Source organism: Nycticebus coucang, chromosome 5, assembly GCF_027406575.1.
Source record: "Nycticebus coucang isolate mNycCou1 chromosome 5, mNycCou1.pri, whole genome shotgun sequence".
Lineage (NCBI taxonomy): Eukaryota > Metazoa > Chordata > Mammalia > Primates > Lorisidae > Nycticebus > Nycticebus coucang.
The window spans coordinates 112,588,754-112,610,407 of NC_069784.1; positions in this window are offsets into that span (position 1 = coordinate 112,588,754).

Consider the following 21,654-nt stretch of genomic DNA (forward strand, 5'->3'; position numbering starts at 1 on the left):
ACAACCAAAAACAAAGCAGTATGTATATGTTATTGAATATTGTCTGGGCAACACGTGGTCTTCTGGGATATGAGATATTAATCACAGTTCTGATACGACTGGAGGCTGCTGATTTCTCAAACCCCAGCAGGTACACACCCTAAATCTCTGTTCAGCCCAATTAAAAGGCACTTTGAACTTGTTCACTTGCTGAGCAGAAGCTTTCCCAGGAAAGTGCTTGTCGCTGGAATCACTGCTGAAGTGGCTATCCACTTACCCAGTGTGCCAAAACTGGTCTCACTCTGCCCCTGAGGGTTAGGGCTGCAAGGCGGCTCAGACCCCACCCTTAGGCTACTTGGTCACTGGGTTACCAGCTCCCACCCAATTCTAGCTCTGCGACCCTGAGGGCGGAGCTTGCCAGGGCAGATCGCTCACAATGGCTCCCTGTGACCCTCAGCCAAACACTATTAGCTCTGTCTGGCTCAGCGGCTCAGACTGGGGCCCTAGACAATGGCCAAAGTTCTCCACACTCCCTCTCAGGCTCTCCCCAAGGCAGTTCAACTGAGTGCCAAGTCCAAAGACACCAAAACAGTTCACAGGTAAGGCCTTTCTGGTTTGCAGTCTCGCTGCTACTGAGCTTACAGTTGTGGGCAGGTTTAGACGGATTGAACACACACGACCACTTGCCGATTTTCCACTGTTTTAGTCCTCCTCTTGGACTCGCTGACTCCCTGTATCCTCGCAGGGGTGATGATAGGCAGATCCCACCAGCCAGAGATGCCTGGGGTCCTATCTCCCCAGACTCACGGTGCCCAGATGCAAGGAAGCTGTTACTCGGCCGCCATCTTGCTCCACCCCCCCTAAACCTATCATATTTACCCTGAGAATTAGCTAATACTGTCTCTGTTTTATGAGAAAAGGATGGTATTTTACTTTTCCAGTTCATTCTTTTACTTATTTAACATATATTTTTACTGAGCTCCAATTAGGTGACAAGCACTTTTCTCAGCATAGTAAGTAAATGGATCAGTAATGCAAACCAAAAACTGTCTGATTTCAGAATCTAGTCTCTTTACAGTATAAAAATGGCCCAATAAGGAGTAATATTAGCCCCTATGAGCGCTCTAATAAGTTCACCTATTCTAATGAGACAATAAACTACTACTTTATGCAACATAGACAAATAAATTATTTTGTAGCTCTTTAAATTAATTCAAGTATATTTTCAGTGATAAGTCTAGAAGATGAACTCCAACATAACTTCTCTGTTGTAATTAGGAACGCAGATTAGTATCTTGTGTTTTTATGAAATTTTCCTTACGCATTCTAAAGCAACATCTTGAAAATTTAAAAACTCTTATGGTAAAATTATATCTAATTCCTGATTTGTATATCTCCTTTGGGTTGAAGTTTGCATTGGCATTTACTTTAAAGAAATAAATTGATAATCAGTGTAATAATGTACATAAAATTAAAAGAAAGCTTGTGAGTTTGAGGAGTGGTTGTGGTTGTATTTAACACATCCTTTAAAACTAGCTATCTATTGATCAGCATATTTTTTTGTTAATGATTTTAGTGATGTTGACACACACTCAAATTATATTTACTTAGACAAACCTCTTAAGGGTATATGTGTAGTACACAGTTTCTTTTGTTTTTATTTTTTTATCAGTTGCAATTAAAGTAAAACAAACATTATTAGCTCCCTTGTGCACATGAGACTTTTGTAAGAAAAATAAAATGCTTTAGCACATTAAAAACCATAGTAGGAAGCAGTGATGAAACCACGAGGGCAAGTGCCATCCCATAGTGGTTACTGTTATAGCATCAGTTGTGGTTCTATTTTGGTGAACAGACTTATAGAGCTGAGCACCTCTCAAAGCAATTTTTTTTTTTTTTAACAAATGCAGAGATGGATCATCAGAGTGAATGACTCATGAAGGGCTTGGCAAGGAGGATGAGTTACTCTGAGCATATGCTAGTGAGTTTAATGACTTTTTGGTAACATGTAGGCACTTAAGTCTTTGGGGGTCTAAATTTGGGCAATTCACAAGTGTGAAATTGCTGGCTTACTTCAAAGAGGCAGGAATTATGTAATGCTTCTAGAAAGCAATTTTAATGTAAGAGGAGAACTGGAAGCCAGGCAGGACATAGCAAAATTGTGCTAATGACTTTCATTTTGTCATGGCGGAACAGTTCATTGATTCCATGAGGAAGGTAGAACAAAAGTGACTTCCTAGAAATACCATTCTTTTAGGAGAAGAGATAATCTGGGAAGGATTTCTCATTTTAAATCTCTTTGGATTAGTTCCTATTCGTGATTCAAAAAGGATTTTCCCCAATAAATAGGCATTCAGAATTTGTAAAAATGTCATTACCTTAAAGAACTAAAATTAGATTTAATATACCCATTTATATTTTTGTAGATACTGGGATGTTTGAAGAACTGATTTACCAAGTATGACATGTTCTTTTATTTCTCAATGTATTTCACTTTCCTGGCCTTCAAATAATGCACCTTTTACTAGTTTTGTATTTTACCATTGAAGTAAAATCAGTGCAAATCAAAGTTCTGTAACACATTGAAAAAGATTTTTAGAAATAAATGTGCAAATGTGTTTCTTCCAGTTTCATCCAGGATGGAGTAATAGAGACTTCCCACCTGAAAAATATATAAAAATAACAAATTTATATATACTATATATGCACACACATATAAATAATATTTTAGACATCAAACAAAAGGTAAAACAGGATTATGATTGCCTAAAGAAACAATGTGAGCTCTAAAATTGCATATATTTATTGCATAGCCAGAGTGCAGGAAAGGTGCATTCAGAAACCAAAAGGCTTACTAAATTGAAGAGAAAGAGGTATAAATTCACAAAAGCCAAGTCCGCTGGAATTTGGAGGACAGATTGCCAGTGAGGAGGGAGCAGCACAGAGATCTGCAGAGGGGCTGTCAGTATTTGGGCGAACCCTAATTTCTACAATGGATGAGAAGAAAGTATCTGAGATGATGGGGAGGTATGCCACAAAAGCAGTGGGCAGAGCGATTCTCAAAGCTTGGGCTGGCTGGGAATAGTTCATGTTTTCACCACTCAAGTGGAAATAATTTGTCATACAATTGGCATTGGGTAAAATGCTTGAAAGGATTTTTTACCTTTGTTGTGGGGATAATTTGCTATTCTCAACACACCACAATAAAGTTTAAAAACAAGCATCAAAATGATTTAACTGATTCCAAGTGATTTAACGGCATGCCAAACCAAAATCCAATGCTATTTAAAGGAATAGAACAAAACCCAGCAAAGAACAACATAAAATTCACAATGAATGGTATCCAACACAAAACTACAAGTCATGCAAAGAAGCAGATACTATGATTCTAATAAGTTGAAAAATAGAACCAAATCTAGAAAATAGGCCCAGAGATGAAAAAGATAATAAAACTAGCTGTGGATAAGAATGTTGAAACAGTGATTATGTATGTGCTCCATATTTTGAAGAAGGTAGATGAGGACACAAATCAACTAAATAGAATTTTCAAAGCTGGAAAATATGTCTGAAAGGGAAAATATATTTGAATGAAGCCAAAAGCAGATTAGACAGTGTAGAACAAAAGATCGGTGAACTTAAGAACATAGAAACTATCTGAAATGGAGCAGAGAAAAAAGAGAAATGGACAGAACATAGTGACCTGTGGGACAGTATCAAGCAGTTTAACATACATACAATTGGAGTTCCAGGTAAAGGAGCAGAGAACAGGAAAATATTCAACAAAAAATGACCAAATATGTTTCCAAATTTGATTATAAACAGAAGTTTTGAAAAGAAATCAGAGAAAAAAATATTTATTATGTACAGAGCAATGAAGAGTGGTCATTATTTGTGCCTTCATTAGATGCTCTTGTTTTTTCCATTTGTAATATTTCTAATAGATTTATTTAGACAGACTTTTACAAAAGAGGACTAGTTTTTGTTTTGTTTTTAGAGACAGAGTTTCACTTTATTGCCCTTGGTGTCACAGCTCACAGCAACCTACAACTCCTGGGCTCAGGTGATTCTCTTGCCTCAGCCTCCTGAGTAGCTGGGACTACAGGTAGCTGGGACTACAGGCACCTGCCACAATGCCTGGCTACTTTTTGTTGCAGTTTGGCCGGGGCCGGGTTCGAACCTGCCCCCTTTGGTGTATGGGGCCAGCATCATACCCTTTGAGCCACAGGCACCTCCCAAGAGGACTAGTTGAATGCTGCTTTGTACAATAAATTATTCTGCAGTGTTTGCATCTATTGAATTAAATTTAGGCAATTCGAATTCATTGTTAAAACAAATACACTTAATCTTCTTCCTGTCATTTTATTTTATATTTTCTGAGGCTTCATTCTCTATGCCAGTACTTTTGTATTCTATGTTTTAGGAAATATTTGTTGGTTTATATGTGTATGTACATGTGAGCTGTTTTTGCTAAATGAACCACATTTTGTTTGCCTTTATATTGCCTACTGAATTAGAAGGCATCTGTCTATATATGGTAGGTATAATTCTAGTAGTAATCATTTTCACATTCAAAAATATGCTTGAATACAAGGTCTGACATGTTTGCAGACTTGTCCCATGCACTTATGTGGGCAACACTCTACAAACAGTTTGGTAAGGTTTCATAACCTTGGTACATCAGTGTCTCACAGTTGTGTTCATGTTGTCTTGTGGAGGTGTCTTGCTGAGTTATGTTTATTATTGCTGTTGCGTGTTTTTGTGTGCCTTCAGGTGGATGTTGGAGCTTGGATTAGAGCAATTAACAAACATTAGTCAATTTCTTGTTAAACTTGGCAAGAGTGGAAGTGGAATTGGGGACATGTTAGTCCAGGTTTTTGGGGATAATACCATGAAGAAAATGGCAGTGAACATGTGGATTAAATGTTTTTCTGAGGGGAGAGAAAGTGTCACTCATAAAGAGAGGTCAGGGCAGCCAGGAATGAACAGAACTGACAAAAACATTCCAAAAATCCATTGCACGTCAAAATCATTGGCCTTGCATGAGAAGCATAGCAGACCAAGTAAACATTGACTGAGAAACAGTTAGGAAAATCTTAACTGAAAATCTTGACTAATAACTCATCGTTCTTGCCTTATGACAATGCACCAGCTCACATGACACTGGTTGTGATAGAGTTTTTAGCCAGTAAACAAGTAACTATATTGGAACACCCTCCCTTCTCACCTGTTTGGCCTCCAATGACCTTTTTCTTACCTGAAGATAAAGGAAATATTGGGGGGAAGACATTTTGATGACATTCAGGACTTAAGGGATAAATGATGATGACTTTGATGGCCCTTCCAGAAAGTGTCCCAAAATTGCTTTCAAGGCTTGACTAGGTGCTGGCCTCAGTGCATAGCTTCCCAAGGGGAGTACTTTGAAAGTGACCATAGGGATATTCAGCAATGAGGTCAGTAGCACTTTTTCTGGATTAATTTGCAAATTTAATTGTCCAACCCCATATTTTAAAAATTTCTCTATTTTTTCAATTTCAAGAATGAAAAAATTAATTTGCTACCTCTACTGTTATATGGGTCATTTAATATATTTTACTATTCTACTACAAAGTACACTTATATTTGCTATTACATTATGATGTTAACTTTGTAGGAAAATTTCTAACTATTTGCCAAAGCGATTATGTCATTTTTTAGTCCTACAAGCAACATAGAAAATATGCACTTGCTATTATAACTTTAAATTTTTTAGCCATTGGAAGTTTTATAGTTTTATGGTTATAGTTCTATAGTTATAGTTCTATGGTCCACTTTGAGTAAATTTTATAAAAGTCACCAGCTAAAGATTGGATTTAATTTTTACCATATGAGTATCCAGTTGTTCTAGCATGATTTGCTGAACAAACTATTATTTATTTTTTTAGAGACAGAGTCTCACTTTATTGCCCTCTGTAGAGTGCTATAGCTTCACAGCTCACAGCAACCTCCAACTCTTGGTCTTAGGCAATTTTCTTGCCTCAGCCTCTCGAGTAGCTATGACTACAGGTGCCTGTCATAACACCCGGCTATTTTTTGTTGCAGTTTGCCAGGGCTGGGTTCGAACCTGCCACCATTGGTATATTGGGCCAGCGCCCTACCCACTGAGCCACAGGCACTGCCCTCTCCTATTGAATTCTCTTGACACTTTTGTTGAAAATCAATTGACTATATGTGTGTAGGTTTGATTGATCAATCTGTGTATTCTTTTGTTGATACTATACTCTCTGATTACTGTAACGTTATGGTAAGCCTTGAGATTATGTAATGTCAATCCTCCATTTTCTTTTCTGGCTATTCTCAATATTTTGCATATGGATATGAATTTTAGAATCAGTGTGAAAATTTATGTAAAAAAGGAAATTGGAATATTGATTGGAATTGCATCAAATCTTTAGACCAATTGGGATAGAATTGACATTTTAACAATTTCAGTTTTCTAATTCATAAACATGTATGTCTTTTTATCTATGTCATTAATTTTTCTCGAGGATGTGTGTAATTTTTAGTGGATAGATGTTGCACAAAATTTGTGAAATGTGCCCTTCCCTTTCAAAATAGAAAAAAAAAATCACAGAGATGTCAAAGATAGAGGTATAGTGATTCTTCTGATATTACCATTTAATTCTTTCATCTGACCAGAGTAAAAGATGGCTATCTTGGAGAATAGTGGTGAATTAATCAAGTAGTCACTCTAATTACAACGCTACCAAACTATTGTCTCCATATTAGAATCTTACAAAAGCTTTTTTAATTTATTTCTTTTATTTCAAAACAAAAGATATCAGAAGCATTAATCTTTCATAGACTGATCCAGTTAGTCTCTCGGCACTAACCATCTCAACATTTCATAGGACAGCTTACTCACCCATTAAATTGAAGATGTTGTATATATTCTTAGATTGACAAGAAAATTTCCCTGTTTACTAGGTGCCTTAGGCAACAGTCCCCAACCTTTTTGGCACCAGGGGCTGTTGCCGTGGAAGACAATTTCTCACTGGACTGAGGTGGGGAGGTGGGGGATTAGATTCTCATATGGAGTGTGCATCCTAGATCCCTCATATCTGTAATTTGCGGTAGGGTTCATGCTCTGGTGAGAATCTAATGCTGCCACTGATGTGACAGGAGGTTGAGTTTGGGTGGTGATGTGAATGATGCAGAGTGGCTATAAATACAGGTGACGCTCTGCTTACTTGCTCACTACTCACATCCTGCTGTGTAGTCCTGTTCCTTATAGACTGCAGACTACCAGTAGTACTACCACTGCTAGTAGCCTGTGGCTTGGGGGTTGGGGACTTCAGATAGCCTTGGAGTTCATATACTCTGGAAACTACAGGAGTCTTACAGTTCAGTAAATTTTTCTAGCAATCTTGGGTAAGAAAGATATTTTCACTAAAGAATGAATTATTCGTTGGGCATTGTTGGTCATGCCTGTAATCCTAGCACTCTGGGAGGCTGAGGTGGGAGGATTGCTTGAGATTAGGAGTTCAAGACCAGCTTAACATAATTACTACAATTTAGGGAAGCCAGGTTTACCCCACTAAGAGACTGTGGCTAGAGCAGAAGGGCTTGACCACAGTGATAGGGCAGAGAGATTACAGGGAGATGCTGAATGAATATTGTGGTGGGTACATGGGCAACATTCAGAGCCTTCCATGGCAGTCAGAGAATACAGACTTACTGCCTAATGATTCAGATAAAAAACAATGAAACACTAAAATGGAGAAAAACAATAAAGATCCCATGATAAGGCATTAGAGTGGGACAAGAGCATCTTGTAGGGGGACAAGGGGTAGTGGAATGTCCAGAAAGGATCCCAAGGACAACAGTACTAATCCCTCAGTACTATCAGGTACCAATAGTTATCTGGTAGCCACCTACCACTGACAAATTGTGAAGTGCATGTATAGATCTAATGATATAAAATAAAAATTGTATTATATTACTATTTTCTATATATTCTATACTTCTTTCTTTAATTGAAAGATTATATTATGTATATATAATAATATAAATTAATATATTAATTTGGTTAACGTTTGTTCACAAAATAGCTGACATTTCTTTCTTTCAGAGTATGTGCCTGGTACTGGGCTAAGAATTTTATATACATTGGCACATTTAATTCTCACAACAACACTATGGTGTGGATACTATTATTTTCTTCATTTGGAGAAGTGATGTTCAGAAACACCTTAAGATTCATAGCAAACCCTTGGCAAGGGTGGATCCAGACGCAGATATGTGTCTCTTGACTCTGAATTCCTAATCACCATATGCACTGCCTTTCCAAACATACCACCTGTCATCATCAATTTTTTTGTAAGGAGAAATTAGAAACTTAGGAGAACATAATGTGTATATTCCTTAGAGTTTGGAGGATATGACTCTGTAGAGAAAGTTTTGGAGTGTGGATTCAGCATCTTCAACAGAATTTTTTTGTTTTGTTTTCTTTGAGTTGTCAAGGTATTGCATATTTTCAGGTACCCACATTGATGAATACTTGGACCATCCTAAGTATAGCATTTGAGATTTTGATCCCTGGAAGGAACAGAATAGGTACTTACTTCAAAAGGTACTTACTTAACAAAGTCATTTCTCCCTGAGAAGGCTACATCTCACACTTACACAACACAAAATGCTACCACAGAGATTCGTAACAGTTGACAGTGTTAGACCTCCTTGACTGAAAGGTTGTGTTGTGAATGAATTTGTTTTGCAATTAAATAAATATCACTTAAATTTGGAAAGAGATACATCTGTAGAAGTTATAGGGCAATAAGGTAAGCACCCAAAATGTGAGGATGCTTTTATTTTTTCATTAGAAAACCCACTTGTTTAGAAATCAGTGAGTAAGCATTTTGCAAGGGCAGGAATACTGCAAACATTTTAAATATAGTTTATTCCTCTATGGCTTGACCTGAGGCATAAGAACTCTAAAGTCACGTTTTAATGATTGGGCCCTAGGAACATCTTTCTTCCTGAAAGAAATAGAGAAATAGATGAAAAAAGAGCAATATAAGATAAATAAACCTGTTCTGCTTTTCTTTTTTCTATTTGGAGACAGAGTCTCACTCTGCTGCCCTGGGTAGAGTGCAGTGTCATAAGAGTTCATGGTAACCTCAAACTCTAGGGCTCAAGAGATCCTCTTATCTCAGCCTCCTGAGTAGAAAGGGTTACACATGCTTGGCTAGTTTTTCTACTTTCAGTGGAGACTGGTTTCCCTTTGCTCAGGCTGGTCTCCAACTCTTGAGCTCAAGTAATCCACCTGCCTGGGCCTCCCAGAGTGCTAGGATTATAGGCATGAGCCACTGTACCCAGCCAATAAACCTATTCTAATCTAAACAGATGTAACTAACATGGGAGATTTTATAATTTCCTGGGTTTTAATTTTAAATAAATTATTCTGCCTGGCCATAGCTTTTTCATTGTCAATTAATGTTGGCATTTGACACATCAGATTATTATATCTTCATAACAGTTGATTCTTTTGGTCATCATGGATCATTCTTTTATTTAATAAATATTTAGTAAAAGCTGTCAATGGGCCAACCTTTTTCTGGTTCTAAGAATATAGTTGGTAACAAGGCTAAGAAGACATCTGTTCTTTTGGAATGACCACTCTCATGGGGAAAGCTAGACAGTGTTCATCATTTAAAAAGAATATGTTAGATAGTGCTGAGTGCTCTGAAGATGATAAGGCAGATTCCTGTGATAGGGAGGGACTTGGGGGTTCCTTCGGAGTGAGTTGTCAGGGAAGACCCAAATGGTAAGCAAGGATCATTTTGTAAAATCAGTGAAATAGCATCCCAGGCAACTGGCAGAACTACGACCAAGAGCCAAGAACCAAGAACCAGGCTGTTTAGGGAAGAGAGTACACAGATCATGGATTGCTTTTAGATAAAATAATCAAGAGATGACATAGCATTCCTCTTTTCACTGGTTAGGCCCCACATAGAACCTCATAAGACAAATGGGTTAACTATTCACTATTTGCTAAGACTAGTTTTTATTAACTAGTCACAGAGATGGCAGAAACAGCAGAATTAGCATTCTTGCATTGTAAGTTATACACATGTCTGCAGGTGACCAAGAGAAGCTAAGTAATACAGCTATAGCCAGTTTAAAAGTTAATAGGTTAATTCTAATAATTATCAGTTAAGAGTTGATAGTTAATCCTATATTAAAACCCTGATGGAGAAAGAGTACAAAAAAGATGATACAGAGACCAGCTTCTTGTTAGCACTTGCTACAGAGAAAACAAGCTGCAAAACACACAGGTTAAAGGCTGTTTGTTGTTCAGGGAGCTCTATTTGGAGGGCTACTCTTCTGGCTGTTTATATCACAAGCACATTCCGTGGCAGTGGCCCGAGCCTGTTTTTCCACCTTAGTAGCTCATGTGGTTTTGCGATGATGCCTGTGTACGTAAATGTGGTTGTTTCTGCGGTTTTCTCACAGGCTCTGAAGAGCTACAGATCATGCAAAAGTTTATAGGTCAGTTTAACTTTCCAGATATAGAACAATGTAAAACTCCTCCCAAATGCTGGTGCTCAACAAAGCAATTTTATCAGTTTACTTGGTTTTTCCATGATTAAAAAACAAAAACCAACCAACTAACCAAACAAACCCCAGAAATCATTAGCACTAAATAATACTCTTGAGGGTATAGAGAAAACAACCAACTCATAAAATATTCCTTAATTATGCAATTGGTTGTATCTCTCTCTTTAAAATATTTCTTAGCTGTGCTTTACCTAAAGGCTGAGAATGCTGTGTGGTACTTGATTCAAGAAAGGACCGTACGTAGGGTATAATAACACGTGTCTTTCCTTTCTAGTAACTGGGGAAAAAGAGAAAGATGACTGAGACTTTATAACACAGTAAGGATAAGTGAGCCAGGTTGTGAATCTCTTGGCAGTTAAAGAATGTTTATCTCCTGCCAAGGTTTATCAAGGAGTATTAATGTGAATGTAGTAAATCAGTCACCTTCAACCTCAAAATCTTCTTTTCGTATTGTAAAACTAAGATCTAGTGAAAGATGTTCCCATTTATGAGATTTTCTGTTTCTCCTTTTATCTTTTTATAACACATTCTATCTGAGAGAGCAAGGTGAATCTTTCTTGTTCTATTCGATTGCAAAATATTTGCTCTTAAAGAAAAATAAACTTACTTAGAAGCAATAATTTGTTCCTAAATTATAGAATGAGAAGATGTGTTGCTGACTTGTAATGATACTCAACTCCATCTGCATATTAGAATCTCCTAACCTGAGCTTCCCAGACTTCAGTGTGCATATTAATCACCCAGGGGTCTTTCTACAACACAGATTTTGATCCAGGACTTCTGAGATAGGGCCCAAGATTCTGTTTTCATGTTGATTCTGTTGGTCTATCTGTGGATCCCAATTAAGTGGTAAAAAAGACAGCTTTTAAAAATCACTAATACAAGGTGGCACCTGTGGCTCAGTGAGTAGAGTGCCAGCCCCATATACTGAGGGTGCCAGCCAAACTGCAACAAAAAAATAGCCAGGCTTTCTGGTGGGCCCCTGTACTCCCAGCTACTCGGGAAGCTGAGGAAAGAGAATCGCCTAAGCCTAAGAGCTGGAGGTTGCTGTGAGCTGTGATGCCACAGCTCTCCTGAGGGCAACCAAGTGAGACTCTGTCTCTTAAAAAAAACAAACAAACAAAAAATCAATAATACAGAGGCCAAGACCTCCAGAGATTTGGGTTCATTTTATCTAATGATGTGGGGTCCAGAAATCCGCATGTTAACAAAAACAACATTGATTCTAACACAACTCATCTGCAGTTGGAGATTTGGTCTAATTAGAAACCAGTACTGATCCTCATTATGTATAGCATTAGAATTCCATCAAAATCATTAAGGATTCAACTTATCAACATGTGCAGTCTTAAAATCTTTACCACTGATGCTAGTGAGAAAAACCATCATCGGGGTTTAAGAATGAACTCTATCATTGTGTAGAGTTTATCATTTGGGGAAATAACATGAAAACTTTGAATGTGTGCACAGTCATAGGGAAGATTATTCATAGATATCAATTAATTCTTAAAAGAGCTGATAATGTGGGGGTATGTGGCAATCATCCTGGCTGAAGGGCTCAACTGCAGCTTGGACTTTACCTAACAAATGCAAACAATGTAACCTCATTGTATGTACCCTTACGTTAATCTGAAATTAAAAAAAAAAAAAAGAAAAAGCTGATAACCCTTAAAGCATTACAATCTCCTTGTTCAAAAAAGACTAGGTTAGAAGACTTTCATGGCAATTCCGAAAACAACAAAAATAAATGGGACTTAATTAAACTGAAAAGCTTCTGTACAGCTAAGGAGACAACAACCAAAGGAAATAGACAACCTACACAATGGGAAAGGATATTTGCATATTTTGAATCAGACCAAAGCTTGATAACTAGGATCTACAGAGAACTCAAGTTAATCAACACAAAAATAGCCAACAATCCCTTATATCAATGGGCAAGAGAGATGAATAGAACCTTCTCTAAAGAAGACAGATGAATGGCTAACAAACATATGAAAAAATGCTCATCTTCCCTAATTATTAGAGAAATGCAAATCAAAACCACCCTGAGATATCATCTAACACCAGAGAGAATGGCCCACATCACAAAATCTCAAAACTTCAGATGCTGGCATGTATATGGAGATAAGGGAACACTTTTACACTGCTGGCGGGACTGCAAACTAATACAACCTTTTTGGAAGGAAGTATGGGGAAACCTCAAAGCACTCAAGCTAGACCTCCCATTTGATCCTGCAATCTCATTACTGGCCATCTACCCAGAAGAAAAAAAATCCTTTTGCCGTAAGGACACTTGCATCCGACTGTTTATCACAGCTCAATTTACAATTGCCAAAATGTGGAAACAGCCTAAATGCCCCCCAACCCAGGAATGGATTAACAAGCTGTGGTATATGTATACCATCGTATTCAACCATTAAAAAAGATGGAGACTTTACATCTTTTGTATTAACCTGGATGGAAGTGGAACACATTATTCTTAGCAAAGCATTGCAAGAATGGAGAAACAAGAATCCTATGTACTCAATTCTGATATGAGGATAATTAATGACCTAGTACGTGGTAGGGGGTGGGGAAAGGGAAGAGCAGAGAGGGCAGGAGGGAGAGGAGTGGGGGGGTGTCATGGTGTGTGACACACCTTTTGTGAGTGGGACACAATTATAAGAGGGACTTTACCTAACAAATGCAATCAATGTAACCTGGTTCTTTGTACCATCAATGAATCTCCAACAATAGAAAAAAAGATTTATTTTTAACAAAAGGATTCTTTATAACATGCTACATAATAACTTAAACTGCTGTTTTTGTCTAATGTGGGATAGTATATCTAATCTTAAAAATGTTGTTGACTATGATATACCCCATTATTTAATGTTATCACTAAGATATAAGAATGCTGGTAATTAAACAGTGACCTACCAATTATTAGAAGATGCAATCTGATTTTAAAATGTTTATTTTCTAATAAAGTATTCCTTAGAATCAGTGAAATATATTACCATGGATTCAATTGTGGAAATTCTCTGTACATAGAACTCTACAGGAGCACACAAATTATCTAAAGTGAATTTGTATTTTTATATATCTCACTTATTTTTTATTATAATATTGCTTACATGAACAGTATATAGTCAAGAGAAAAATACAGCTATAATTCTGTGCAGGAAAAAAGTAGTAGAATCAGAGTCTCCTCCATTCTGTTCTATCTTATTATTTAAACTTAGTTTATTAGAGACTTAAATTTTAATTTAACAGACACAAATTCTTAGCATTTTATTTAATAACACTCAAAATGCATAGATATATTTGTATTATTTTATTTCTTACTTTATAAACTATAGTAATCACTAGATCAAGATAAAATATATGACTTAGAAAATATTTTACTCATTTACTTATAGTCTGCCTGCAGCTGGACCTTGATGTCTTTACATTAGTAATAACAGTGAGTGTATCTATTTTTTTAAAGTTATCCACTAGCAAATAGAGGGAGAGTGTGACCAGAATATACAAGCTAGAAGCTCTCAGTTATTAAGTTTTCCAGAAGAAGAGCTTTTCACTATTTGCTAGCAGCTTTTACTAACGAAAATAGATTTATGGTAATTTGTGAAAATTTTCATCAAAAGCTTCACTTACTTTGTAAGTAGAAAATTCTGATAATTTTGAATGGGGATAAACATCAATCATTAAGAATAGTTTGGAAAAAAATAACAGTTTGAAATTTACAACTAAAGAGATTTGAAAATCTTTGGTAAAATCTTTGCTGTTAGTTTCTGCATAGAAGTTTTCTGGAATATATGCAATTAAAAAGAAAGTATTCTGGGTGGCACCTGTGGCTCAAAGGAGTAGGGCACTGGCCCCATATACCAGAAGTGGTGGGTTCACACCCGGCCCTGGCCAAAAACTGCAAAAAAAAAAAAAAAAAACAAGGAAGTATTCTATTTTTAAGAGAAAAATATTTCCTTTCTAATCTATTTATAATGTTATTCATTTGAAAGTTATTGCTTCAAGATTATATAGTTGTATGCTTAAGAGAATCAATTCAAATCTACTAAATTAATAACATAGCTTAATGGCTCATTGTAAAATCAATACTGTTCTTATACTAAAAATATGTACTATATTTTAATGAAGAGTCCACTTATAGTGAAAATAAAAATTATAAAATGATTAAGAATTTAAATAGAAGTATAAAGTATCTATGTGATTAAAAAGTCCAAAATATTTAGTGAGATTAAACAGTTGAATACTTTAGAAGATACCCATTAGCAACTAGGCCAAGTCTCTAGATGAGTAGACTGACTATTATAAAAGAATTTATTTTCTCCAAATTAATCAGATCCAAATGAAATGTTTTTCAAAAATCAAAAAATACTTCTAAAATTAATCTATTTCTATAATGCCCTACACACATTTTTTAGAGTAAAAAGAGTAATAGATGTGGACTTTCCCACCCAGATTTAAAATTTTATAAAGCTTATTTGGTAAAAAATAAATCATTGAGGCACTTGCATAAAAAAAGAAAACTGATAAATCAGTGAAAACAACATGTAGGACCAAATGCAGGAATTTGGGAGAAATTAGTACATGATGCCCATGTTATTTCAATTAGTAAAATAAAGATGAATTATTCAATAAATAATATTGGAATGACTAGCTATCAAAAATAACATTAGATTATCCTCCTTATATCTTTATACCAAAATATATTCTAGATATAATACATATTTAAGTGTAAAAAAAGAAATAATATAAGCACTAAAAGAAAATATAGTGAATAGTGAATATTTTTTAGAAGCTTGGGATAGGAGGAAGGTCTCTCAAAGAAGGTCATCTAGAGAAAAACTGCTATAGGAAAATATTGATAGATTCAACTGCATGCATTTATAATCTTTGCTTTCTAAAATTAGCATTTAAGAATAAAAGACAATGAAATATTGCAGGACATATAATAAATGAGCTGAATCATTAGAAGGTGCTATTACAAATCAATAATGAAAAGTTACTGTCCTACCAGAGACAATGTAAAGGCACAACAAACATAAAAAGTAACCAAACAAACCAAAGTTAATGGAAATCCTGTGTCAGTAAACTATTTCTGTGTAACAAACATTCCCAAAGCTCAGTGACTAAAATGGCAATTATTTGTTATGATAACTTATATTTCTTTTGGTTGTCTGAAGACTGTCTGCTATAGGATGACCTTAGCTGGGCCTGCTCCTGTTTTTGTATGTAGACTGGGGCCTTTGTCTGGTCTGAGTTTCTCTAGGACATTTTAGCTGAAGCATTTGGGCTCCACATGACTTTCACACTCTGTTAGGATTTCACATATTTTTCATCTTTTTCCTGGAACCATGTCTTCTTTGTGAAAATGGCAAAAGTGCAAGAGTAAGAGCCCTAGCTGGCCAAGTGTTTTTGAAGCCTCTTCATGTGTCGTATCTACTAACATTCCATTGACCACAGCAAAGGATACGATCAAACTCAGAATCAAAGGACAAGGAAATACATTGTCTTTTTTTTTTTTTTTTTGCAGTTTCTGCCCAGGGCTGGGTTTGAACCCATCACCTCCAGCGTATGGGGCCGGTGCCCTACTCCTTTGAGCCACCCACAGTGTCTTTTTTTTTTTTTTTTTTTTGCAGTTTTTGGCTGGGGCCGAGTTTGAAGCCACCACCTCTGGTATATGGGGCCAGGGCCCTACCTTTTTGAGACACAGGCGCCGCCTGGAAATATATTGTCTTTTAACAGGAGGAACAAAAAATCGTATGGTAAAGGACATGGATATAGGCAGGGGCAAAGATTTGGGGTCATTAATACAGTCTACCAGATAGCATCTTTTGCCCATTGGTTAGTAGAGATTTTTTTTATGTTATTTATAATATTCAGTGTTGACAAGACTATTGGGAAATGAATATTCCCATACAGTGCTGAATGGTGAGAGTATAATAAGCTACCTGGAGGGAAAATTTGAGAATATATTTGAAAATCTTAAAAGTATATATTTTTTATTCAGTTTCCCATTTTTTAAGAATTTACTACAGGAAAACAATCAATGTGCGAAGATTGCAGAAGTATAAATCCAGCTAATTAATATAGGCCAGTTGCATATGTAAAGCTACAGTTTTTCTGCAGTTGGCATCAATTTTGATTGTCAATGTTTGGGCCTGTTATATATTTTGAATATTATCTTCAAGTCCAAGGATATTAATCACCAAATTGTATATAGTAGTTAATACTCGGGCATGGTCTAAGTTCCATTAAAATGATAAAAATGAGTATTGGTATATTCATTCAATGGGTTACTAGAGAACTATTAAGATAATGATGATTATATTTATTGTCATGAAAGAAATTCACACCATATTGATTAAGTAAAAAGTAGTGGCATGTTTCAATAATAAATATGGTATTATCTGCATGAAATATATAAAAAAGTATCAGGGTATTCCTAGTAGAGGATTGTGGGTGATTTTACTTTCTTGCTATGCTTTTTAATATACTTTATTTGTAGTTTCATGCACATAACAGGCATTTTTTGTAACCATAAAAGGACCAAAAATCCACTATTGTTAAAAAGTGATATTGAGGATTATAATGAGCTTGGGGGAAAACACATGGGTAATGATACTCTATGTTATAAAGTTGAAACATTCTGTGGAAAATAGCTATAGGTCTTAAAGGAAAGATTTGTCGCATCACAAATGATAGTCTGTTCCCTTTTGAGCAAAAGGACACAACTCAACAAAATTAATAGGGGAAACCCAAATGTATAGAGAAAATAGAACAAAAGTAAGGAAGGCACAAATACTTTTATACTGTTTATATACACATCATGCCCAGCCATGGTTTCTATAAAAATAGTGCTTGCTCGGTTCTGTAAAAAGAGGAAATATTTCAGGGTTTATGGCACCATCATTTTAGAGGTGCAGAAGGCTGGTTTGGAAGGGATTCCACATTTGTCATGCTTTCTTTCATGCTTAATAAAAAGTGAGCCTGATCTGATGAATGGGACATTGTTAGAAGTCAGAAAATATTCCTGTTTCTCATTATGCCTTTCATTTGTCACATGACTTTGATGAAGAACCCTCTTCTCAGCATGAGTCATTAATCAACCAAAGGTATGTAGAACATTTCCTCTTTATTGCAGACATTTAATAAACTAATGAATACTAGTTAAAAATAAAAGTCTCTGAGAATCATTTTGCTTATTATACACATTGAGGATATACTAAATTTTTTCTGCTTTTAAGAACAAAGAATATTAATTTAGAGCTTAATCATCCATGATATTTTTAAAAAAGAACAGCAGCAATTGGCAATTTTATTTTATTTTTCAAAGCCACGAGAGACTGTTAGAGTGGGAACAGGCATTCAGGTAATAAAGAACTCTTTGATTTTCATTGCAAGATCCATAATTTAAGTGACAGATTCTGTAGATTCAAGACTAGTGGTTTCCATGTGTTCTGCGTAGCCTTGGGTTCCATGACATTACCTTGGAGCCCACTTAAGGGGATGGTTAGAAGAGGGGTAGGGCAGGCAGAGAAGGCTCCTGCCTTCCTTCCTCATACCTTCCACGATAGCTCTGATTTCAAAGGTTTAGTATTTCAAAGTTCTGCAGGGGATTTGGCTTGAAAAATGAGTTCTATTACAAAAATATTTTTTAAACCTTTAATTTGTACCACCTCCACAGTGTATAGATGAATAAACTGAGATTCAGAGTAGGCTCCTGTTACTAGTTATTAACACCTGCTAAGTAAATGATTGCACAAAATGCTTCAGTCATCATAGCAACGCTGTCACTTAGGCTGAATGGACAACAGTATCACCATTTGCCAAATGAGGAAATTGACTGACAACCTGCCCATGAGACCAGTATGTCTGTCTCCATCCCAGTCCTGCGCTTTCTCTTCCTGTTCCCTCTCTAGGGCGCTTTCTCCCTGCCCAGCTGCCTCCTTGCTGTCAGGTTCTATGTTTGTGTATGCTTCTTTATATAAGCTTCAAGCCAGGGAAACTGTAGTGTAGAATTTATAGTATTTTACACGACTTCAACTGAAAATGCCATTATTAGAAATGATTGATCTCAAAACAGCACTCCTATGTATGAATATGTCCAATAAGGGCAAACTCTAACCAGTAAGTGCTCAGAATAGTCTCAAAGTTTTATTTAGTAATTTTATAAGATTGGTGGGGAGAGTGTATGTGTGCAAATTGCTTTATGTGCTTTTCTTTCCTAGCAAAATAAATGACATATTTGTAACTTTAAAAGTTGTATTAAAGACCTGTAATTAGAACACTGTAGCATTATAAGCTTAAAGGTTCTTTATTTTCACAATGAATCTTAGTGATATATGTATTCTTGACCTTGAGTTGGTCTTTGTGTAGTATGTTATATTCCTTTCACACACACTAGATTTCTATAGCTTCTGTATGTTCAGTAAAAACATTTGTTTGATTCAATTGCAACTATTGGAATTGGGGGTAACTGAAGTTCCCTAGGCTGTTTGTCCTTCCTCTGGTCTGAGACACGTCTAAGAACCTATATTGAACTTTCAAGGATTTATTAGCTGAAGGGCCTAGGAAGCTATGGAAGAATACAAATTTTAAGAAGAGTCTTGGCTCAAAATTTGTTTTGTAAGTACCTTATAAGAAATAAAAAACTAAATAATTTATGATGGCTATATCATATTCCATTGTGTATGTATATCTGCAAGATTTCATTTAACCATTTCCTCTGTCATTAGATATTTAGAACATTTAAGATGTTTTTAGATCTCTGCTATTGTTTAAAGTAATACCTAAGTTAGCATCTTAGTGCATATATAATTGAATACTTCTTTAATAATTTCCATAGGAAAGACTCCTATTAATGGTGTTGTTATACTGATTTACACTTTTACCAATTTAAACAATCCTTGTACTGCCTAATTTCACTAATATTGAATTACACATTATTTTACTAATATTACTGATGAAAAATGCTATCTCCATATATGTATTTATGTATTTTTCATTTTATTTCAGAATGAACTTTTTTTCATGTATTTATCAGTATGTTTTTATCATCTGTAAGTGACATGGATAACCTATATATATGTTTTTCTTTAATGTACTTTTTATTGTGGCAAAAAAACATGTAACATAAAATTTACCATTAGTGACATCGAGTATGTTCAAGTATATTCATAATGCAAATATATTCACAATCATTACCATTGTCTAGTTTGAGAATATTTTCACCACCCCAAAAGGAAACTCCTTACCCATAGGCACTCCCCATTCTCTAACCTTTAAGAAACCACAAATGTCTATAAATGAATAGGGGGTATGAATTTGAAATAAAAATAATAAACAAAAGAATAGACAAGTCATAAATTTCATTGCATTAGCTGTACACATTCAGCCTTTATTTTACTTTCCCACATTCAGTTTTGTTTCATACTCTTTTATTCATTTAGGGTCTGAGCTATGGCTTGTTCTGATCTGCCTGTGTCATTCCAAATTCCTTCCTTTTTTGTTCTCCCTCTCTCTCCCTCTCTTCAGACTTTCAGATCTACTAATCTAATGACCCACTTACTATCCATCTACCTACCTACCTATCCATTTATCCAACTCATCTATCACCTATCAAAAATCTATCACATATCTATTATTTATCAATCCAAGAGCCATCATCTGTCCATCAGTCATCTATTATGATCCAGATAACCTATATTTTTTAACATCTGATTTATGTAAAACCACATATGGAATCAGAATACCTACAATATTAACATAGGTTATCTCTAGGTTGAGGAATGGTAATATTTGTTTTCTTTATACTTTTTATGATTTCTGACTATATGATATTTTAACAAAAAATATAAAAAAAACAGAAAGATGAAAGCATCTTTTCTTGCAAAAAAATACATAAAATAGACACATGTATATTATCTAACATACACAAATTTTATTAAATGTTTTTAGAGGACTTATTAAACATATGAAGGATTGTAGTCAGTGGACACTGTCTCTTCACCTACATTGGAGGACTTGTTTTTCATCTTTGTAGCAGTGTGAATGGGGTAGGCTGATAAAAAGTTTTCACTGAGAATGTAGCAAAGTCAATCTCTTGAACACAACCTCAGCACTTATAAGGTGCCAGAAACGCTAACACATAGAAGAAACAATACAAGGCAGTGGTTAGTGCACAGCCTGGAGTCAACCACTTGAAAATGTTACTCCACACGTTACCATTTAGTTTTTGTGTGACTTTGAGCAAGATAAGTCTTTGTGCCTCAGCTTCCTATTTTTGAAATGGGGATATAAATGGAACCTATATCTTAAGGTTATAAAGATTAGATGAGATACTATGTAGAAAGCATTTTAAAATTCTGACAATAATAAATTCTTTAAAAACATTGGCAATTATTACTATAACCAGGATCTTCTTACATACGTGTACCAAACCTCAGTTTGCCATCGAAGAATACAATTACGAAAGATTTGAATATCTGAGGCTAGGGTTGTAATTACAATTGTGCCTTCCTTTTGTGCATGTCTCTGTCACACCAAGGTACAGGAATGACATGAACAGACGCAGGACAATAGAAAAGCATTAACTGTGTTCAGGGAACAGTAAAAAAAATAAAATCTAGATAATCCACAATATAATGCTATTCTAACATATTATTAATTAGTTATCAACATTACTTAACTAAACAATTATTCATGTTGAGCCTTAATGCACAAATAAAATATATTTTAAGGACTTGGCTTTATATAATATTTATATAATAATAATATTTATAAAGCAAACACAGCTATCTACCAATTATAATATACATGTATTCATTCTAATCTAACCCTGTAGGCAAGGCAGTGGGGCTAAGGCATTATCCAGAATAATTCTTCAACTAGAGAAGCAAGTGAAGACCCTGTTGAAAAGGGGTTTAGTGCTAGCTTAGTATCTATGCTCTCTAGACAAAAGTGGTGGGATATTACCCCCACAACTTCCAAGAATCATGACATTATAATGAATCTAGAGTTGTTTCTTTAAAGAATCAATTGCAAATCAAAGAAAATGTTACCTTTGCGATAAATAAT